This window comes from Prunus dulcis, chromosome 6, assembly GCF_902201215.1.
Source record: "Prunus dulcis chromosome 6, ALMONDv2, whole genome shotgun sequence".
NCBI lineage: Eukaryota > Viridiplantae > Streptophyta > Magnoliopsida > Rosales > Rosaceae > Prunus > Prunus dulcis.
Window position 1 is genome coordinate 24632148 of NC_047655.1, and position 8680 is coordinate 24640827.

Sequence of the window (8680 nt, forward strand, 5' to 3'; positions counted from 1 at the left end):
TTTTTTTTTGGGGCGTGGTGCCATATTAAATAACAGAAAGCACGTAATATATATATTTTTTTTTATGTCAAAATTAGTTTTCTCCATCCAAATTGAGCCAAATCATTGAACAGTATTTAAAGGTAAAAAACATAACCAAGAAGTCATTTTTAAGGAAGCAATTGTTTTACACTAAAAAAAAATACAGCTGTGAGCAAGTATGCTGTGAAAACATTAGAGCTCTGTGAGCCTGCGACCATTTTCTTCCCTCCCGGAATATCAAACACATACAAACAAAAAGGCAGGTTGGATCCAAATAAATTATTTACATCCATATGCGCTATTGTAAAAGAATACAATTCAAAAGTCACAACCAACCATGCCAAGGAACCACAACTTGCTTACTAAGTCTTGCTTCATAAGCCTAAAGAAAAAGAAAACTGAACATCAGGGAAGAAATCCAAACTAACTGCTCCTCAACAAAAGAACAAGCATGCAACACAATTTGAGTTATTCGATTACATAAATCAGAAAGAAACTGGGGCAACCAGAGGGCTGAACCTGATGATTATGAGGAACGAAAGAAGCCATGCACTTTAGGGCTTAAAGAAGAGCCACATCAGGAGGGAAACAGAGCAAAGGAACAATAGCCCGAAGACCAGACCAAACAGAAGAACGCTTACAGGAGAATCGGCCGGTCTCTGTATTTTAGGAGAGGCAGCGGTGGATCTGAACACGTTACGCGGAGAGGCACTACTCATCCCCGCCTCTCTCCTCCTCATCACCTCTGCCCCCATCGCGAAGAGAGCACCAAGTGTCGGAAGCAATTGGGAGATCCCAATCCCGATCTCTGGTATGAGGAAATGAAAGTTAATCAACTCCACCCTAGCCAAGTTTTAGCTGTTATATATACACGTTCATACGAGTCAAACAGGCGGATGAATATATTAAAGGTTTTTGGTCATTCTTTAAAACAAAAATAAACGGGTCATTGTGAAAGGAAAGCCTGATGTTAGTCATATTGTCATGTAGCCTTATGTCAGTAATATCGTTACGAGTTTTATTTGATACATCGACCTAAAAGAAATTAAAATTAAAACATCTATGTCAATGCATCACGATTCATGAAACACAAGTGGTAGTGAAATGAAGTTAATTGCATAACGAAAAGGAATTATATATTTATATAATTTCTACATTGAGGTCAGTAAACAAAAGCATGTTTGGTACAAAAAAAATTTATATACTTTTTGTTTTTGTTTTTTTATTCTTAAAATAAATCATATCAATATGAGAGAGTCATGTTCTTCTGTGGCGGAGACTCTTTATTTATAGACAAGGAGTGAGCTTCAATGATGAATACTGAAAGAGGATATTTGGTTGCTATCCAAAGTCAACTATTGGTCTGTTGATCTGAATCAGTTTATGGGAGGGGTGATGAGATGCTTCTGACAAGACTGCTGGTTCTTAGCGATATTCCCCTGAGTTGAGTCCTTTGTACCTAGAAATTTGGATGGCAATTCGGCTTCCTCTGGTTCTAGTGGCTTTTGTCTAGCTTGATTCCTTGTTGGGCGAGAAAAAAGTCAAGTCGTCATTAATGGTGACAATCTCTTTCAAATCCTCACATGGGTCAATTTGTAATGATTACCATTCTTTTTAACTTTAGTACGACCCAAAGGCAATGACTTCTTGTCATTATGGATCTTCTTGTATCTATTGATGGCCCACTGCGCAAAAGGAACCTTTTGGTCTCTAAAGAAAAGAAAAAGATATTGGGCCTGAGCCTTCATTCTATTATTTTGGGGGAATAGACCATTTTTGATCCATTTACAAAATATGGTACAAACACATGCCTGTCAAAATTTACAAATAAAAAGGTCATGCATAGCAGTTCACCCACTAGTTAGCAAGATTTTCCTCTTTAGGGTCGTCATCGAGGCTATGTGTTTTCCTCATGAAAGAGCCCTGAAATTTTTCTGTATGTCTAGGCGCCGAGAGCACTTGTTGGAATATGGTATATATATTCGCCGAGAGCACTTGTTGCAAGAAATTGAGAGATGCCACTCTCGATGTCTCCATATTGTTATTATTATTATTATTATAAATTTTCTTACTAGAGGAACTGATATACCTTCACGGATACATGTCACATAATGGTTAATGGTAAACAACGTACTAAAACGGACTGCACTAGAAAGTGAGCATCTAATTCGAAAATAAGTATAAAAATTCAAAATTTATATATAAGCTACTAATGCAAAGCCTTCATTAAATCAACTAGGAATCAATTTCTATTTTTTTATATCTGATTTATTAAATTAATGAATTTAAGTTTATTTGGGTTTTAGTTTTGATTGCTTTGAGTCTATTTAGGTGAGTTTTTTTGCTACTTTTGAAAGTTTTATAAAAGGTTTTGGCAAAATTTTAAATTAAAAAAAAATGGCATTTATGTATGTAGGCTGTAAATACATAAATGCCATTTTTACAGCCTACATACATAAATGCCATTGACAATGAGTATGTAATTTCCAAATTCGAAGTCAAGTTAAACTTTTTCCAAAAAAAAAAAGGTTAATTTTGTTGGGATAAATATTCTCACTTTGTAGATCTTGAAGAAATTGATTGATTTAATAAATCAGATAAAAAATGGAAATAAGAGATCTTAAGTTGTGAAATTAGTTATGAGATTGATTTTCCGCGTTCAAGATAAAAAAATCAAAGCTTCAAAATATTTGTTTGTGTGGATTGAATTTCAAGAATAAGCAATCGTTGTTTAATTAACATAATTTTTTTTTTGTTTTTTTTTGTTCACGATTAGATAACTTAACGTTTTTCAATGGAGTAATTTTTGACAGAAATATTTTTAAAGTAAGTACCTAAACTATTAGTGGGATTCAAAACATGGGGAATCCAAGTCCAGCTACAAGACCTGAACGCCAAGAGAAAGTCTCTTATATTACTAAGGATTGGGTAAATCTCCCACTTCTCCCGAGAGATGTCACCATTGATAGTTTTAACGGCTTCAAGGCAATCAGACTCGAAAGACACCAGTTGATCACCCATTTCCGAAGCAAATCTGCACCTTTCTAGGCACGCTAAGCATTCAGCCATTAGAGCTAAGTCCGCTTGAGCCAGCAGAGATTTACCAGCCAAAAACTGTCCATTATGGTCCTTGACCACCACTCCAATACCCATAGATTTAGAGATCGGGTCCCACGCCACGTCCGCGTTTAGTTTCACCAAGGGGTTGAGGGGGGGCGACCATGCCGTATGATGTCCCAAGTTTTGGGGCCTAGGACTGCGCTGGCTTGGCAACGCTCTATGGAGGAAAGGAACTCGTTAGCTACGTAAGACACCCTTTGGATGGTGTCCCTAGGGGAGGGAGAACGTTGCTCCATTATTGCCTTGCACCTCTCCTTCCATATGTGCTAGCAGAAAAAACAAATAATGGTTTTGATCCTATCCACATCATACCATTGGTAGAAATCATACTGTATAGCCAGACGTCCAGAGTAGAAATAGAGCATTTATCCACTCTAAGACTTAATGGGCTGCCAAACCAAACCAGCTTGACCCATGACTAGAGAAGGAGCATATGCTCTACAGTCTCAGAGTAGCAATTACACAGAGGGCAGAGAATCTGGGCGCATTTCCTTCTAAAGAGGTTTGCAAATGTAGCAATAGCATTCCTTCTCACAACACGGATACGGATACGGCGATACGATACGACACGACACGGGGATACGATAAATCTCCAAAAACTAAGATACGATACGTCATGGATACGGTAATTAAAAATTTATATTAAAATATAATAATAACAATATATATAATTTAAAACATATTTTAATTAACATAAAAATTGAAATTCATCAATCAAATTCAAATTTAAACTTTAGAAATATATTTGAAATATAATAATAATATTAATAATAGGAGAACCCAACTAACAGATCAGTTGTGCTATTAGTAATAATAATGATATGAAATCTTTGGCACGTGAACTCTTGCAGGCAGCAGAGCAACTTGGTAAAAAATATAATATAATATATATATATATATATATATATATTTGTATAAGGGCAAAATACAAAACTGGACCAGAGAACACGAGAGAGAGAGAGAGAGAGGCAAACATACCGACGACGGCCTCCAAAAACACAGAAAGAGCAGATTTTATATTGAACCACAACCACCAGATGAAGACAAATTGAAGAACCAGGCTGCTTTTATTTTCTGGTGAAGAAGATGAAGAAGAAGAAGAAGATGAATTGATGGGTGGTGGTAGCGTTATGCCCATATATTTATATAAAGAAGATGAAGATCTGTCGGAATTAGGAAAAAATCTTCAAAGTTCCAAAACAAAACAGGTATCCCGTGTTGTTTAGGACTTCCTAGTTGTGTCAAATTCTGTTTTTTTTCTGAAATTATTTCCTAAATCGTATCTGCAAATTGGGATACGTAACAGATACGGGTATCCTTTTGTGATTGACCGTATCCGTTGACTTGGATACGTATCCTGTGCGTATCTCAGCGTATCCTCTGCGTATCGTGTCTCCGTGCGTATCCGACACGGGATACGCTGGTCTCCGTGCGTATCCATGCTTCTTAGGTCGAGAGAAAAGGGAGAGAAAAAAAAACATAAATAAATAACACTTTTTGTAGATCATTATAGAGTCACAACATTTCTAACAAAAAGTTTACCAAATCCTATAACACTGCTTTTTATACTCACAACATATTTACAAATATAAATTATCACAACACTTTTATAAATAACATATTTACAAATATAAATTATCACAACACTTTTATAAATATAAATTACCAAGTACTTCATTTATTCTCGCACCAGTGGTTTTTTTTTTTTTAAAGCACAGTTCGCTGACTTCTTATTGAAAGTAAAGTTCGGACAACATGACAATTTATTAGGGTGAACGCCAAAAGAGGAATTTCAGTCATCATTGTATTCTACTTTCTCTGTAGACAAAGTAATTGAACTGCAGGTGTCCAAATTCACTCTGGGGGATTTTGATTCGATGGTGTTCAATAGTTCTTGGGCTTCGTTGAGTATGCTCCATCCCTCTTTCAACAGCATCACTCCTCTACCAGCCTTTTTACGTCCATCTTCAATGTGATTTTTTGAAGAAATAAAGAGGTCCAATACGTTGACTGAACCAGTTATGCTAGGGCAAGCATCCTGAATGGTCTGTATTATTTCCGCCAGCTGCTTTAAGTGTTCATGAATAACAAACGTGGCATCGACAGAAGCTGTTTTAACCTTGATGACCCTCCTTCGCTTGCTCGCTTTTTCTCCTGCAGTCCTCATACAACAATTAATCAAAAGAAGGGAAAAAAAAAGGAAAGAAAAAAAAAAAAACAGCCTACCTCTTGGCATATTAATTAATTAAGGAGTTCGTATATTAGCAAATTAAATGTCTGAAAAAAGAAAAATTAAAACATACAAAGATATTATAACCTAAGTTTGTACCCGTGGAGTTCTCTGTTTTTTGAGGTGTGTGGGGATCCTCTGTTTTTCTCCCTTCTTTGCCTTCATCGCGAAGCCTTTTTTTATTCAGAAGATCATGTATTTGGTTGAATCCTTTCTCCGTCGACTCTTTTGTTTGGGTCTGATTCTCCCTCGCCACTTTTTGTTTGGTCTGAATCTCCATCGCCTCTGAAGAGTACACAACTCGGGAGAACCCAAAGTTGCTATATGTAGGCATTTAAGGGCTCATAACACACACACACACACATATTTTTTTATATATTAGACACAATTTTTTTTATTTTTTTTAATTTTCGAGACAAGGGAGAATCAGACATTTTACCCTATACTAGAGCATACACGTTGGTGTGGTGAGATTTGAGCTTCCTTATGCATTGCAATTAACTTGGGGTTGGGTGCTTACGTTCATATTAGAGATATATTATCTATGTGGTAGGCCCAACAATCCCATGTACTTTGAAATACTAAATAAAAATTGTATTCAGACCCCTAAAAACAAAAAAGATTAAAAATTGTTAGGGCGCAAAGAGACGCCACACGTTTTGCCACCCTCTCGGTCACTAATTATTATCAATTTACTTATCATGTAGGATGCGTTATATATATAATTATCAGATTTTGAATTACTATATTTAGATAGCGTGTATTTTCCCGTATTTCACTAAATCTTGATCATTGCAATAATCTAACAACTTAAAATATGAGACATCAAACCTCAACTTAACAACGTTAAGTCTTCTTTAAAAAAACACCATTAAGTCTAAATAAAATTAAATATTTAAAACAAATAATAATGATAATACACAGCCACTCAACCTCAACAACGACCAATGGCCCGCCCAACCCACCTCGCAACACTGGCGGAAAGCCTGTCTCTTTTCACCACTAGCCAACCTCTCCTCCTCTCTCTCCCCTTCTTTCACTCCTGGGGTACATGGCAATTTCTGACGCACCCAAACCCCACACCCACACCCACACCCACTCCCCGACCATTGCATATTGTAAAATGATTAAAAATTAAAGGGTATGAAGAGGATGTTAAAGAGACGGATGAAACTAAAGACTATTTGTTTGGCAAAATGGCTAAGTAACTCCTAGATCTCACGAACATAATTAATAAAAATTAAAAGAAACAATCAATCAAATCTTTCTTTCACAAGTATATTTAAATCCCACCTCTTTATTGTGGAGGGCCACAAACATTATTTTAATATATATATATATATATATTATCCTAAGTTGTCCAATGCAAAGTCCAATATATATAATATTTCAGAATTTTAGGAGGGCCAAGACCCTTGCAAGCCTAAGCACACCTCCGCCACCAGTTAGCAAGATTTTCCTCTTCAGGGTCGTCGTCGCGGCTATGTGTTTGCCCCATGGAAGAGCCTGGAAATTTTTCTGTATATCTAGGCACTGAGAGCACTTGTTGGAATATAGTATATATAGGCGCTGAGAGCACTTGTTGCAAGAAATTGAGAGATAAGCCACTCTCGATCTCTCCATATTGTTATTATTATAAATTTTCTTACTAGAGGAACTGATATACCTTCACGGATACATGTCATATAATGGTTAATGGTAAACAATGTACTAAAACGGACTATACTAGAAAGTGAGCATCTCGAAATTAATTGACAATAAGTATAAAGATTCAAAATTTATATATAAGCTATTAATGCAAAGCCTTCATCATTAATCAACTAGGAATCAATTTTTTTTTTCTTTCTGATTTATTAAATTAATGAATTTAAGTTTAATTGGGTTTCAGTTTTGATTGCTTTGAATCTATTTAGGTGAATTTTTTGCTACTTTGGAAAGTTTTATAAAAGCTTTTGGCAGAAATTTTTTTTTAAACATTTTTTAAAACTAGCATTTATGAATGTAGGCGGTAAATTTTAGCTTTTTTATATTTATTATAAAGTCTTTCTCATTTAGCATTATTTAATCCATAGAAAATTCATATTAAGTGACGTGAAATTACATATGTGAACAATTCATATTATTAACAGTGCCATTGACAATAAGTACCTAAACTACAAGTGGGATTCAGAACATGGGGAGGGGTGGATTAGAAAGGTTCAATAAGTCAACGCTAGGTGCTCAATACAACGATTGTTGGAGAGATATACAATGCAAGTCAACGAGTCGATCCTTCATTTTTCCAGCTAAGCATGCGGTTGTTGTGAATTTGAAGGTTGGTGCTGATGCTGACATATGAAATACATCATAGTATTTCGTCATAGCATTTCGTTATCTAAATCATGCCACGACGCACCGCATTGTTAATTATAAAAATATATGAATCAGTCCTCCTCCACAGGGTGTCATGTGCTAAGAGCCTATGACCCGGAAGGGATTAATTATATACCTTTTCTTGGTCGGTATGACATCTCCTCTATGGGTATGGGTATGGCTGACCATATAGAGTTGTACTTGGCGATTTGTGAAGGCCAGCGTTTGAGTCCTTGTTTAGGAAATTCTCAGCGTTTTGGTTGTTGCCTTCGTTCTCCTGTCTAAGGTTCTAACCCAGATGAGGCCGGGAAACAGTCACAGCTGTTTAATCCTCTAATTGCCAAGCATACGATATTGAGAAATTATACAATAGTACGTTTCTATTATGTGGCACTTGTCAAGTGGTAGTACACACTTATAATATAGCGATACTTGGATAACTACTCATGGGTGTTAGTAAAGGAAAACATTGAATTTAATTGCCAAATTATCACTATGTATGCATGTATGCATATCTTGAGTGAAAAATCTTCCATATATCCACCAGAAAAACGAATAGACATTTTGGAACACACTAAATAAGCGAGCAAACTGCTCCTCATGATCATATTAGGACCACGACTTCGACTACTTTTGATAAACATATATAGCTTTTGTCCTCCCGTCCCATCCCAAGCATAATATAGAGGAAATTTTTCATATATGGAGAGCAGAAGTGAAACGCAATAATCAACCATTTATTTTCTTGGGACTTTACCATAATAAAAGGGATAGATTGTGTACTCGTCTCATTGATTGAATTACGAATATAAACAAATTTGTGTTAGGTACAAGTAATAAATTGTTGAAGTCTTTTTTTAGGAAGGTTCTACAACATCTTTAGAAAACAGATTTGATATATTGTCACTCCATTCTACTTTAATTTCTAATAGAGAGTGCATATGGGCCCATTTGGGG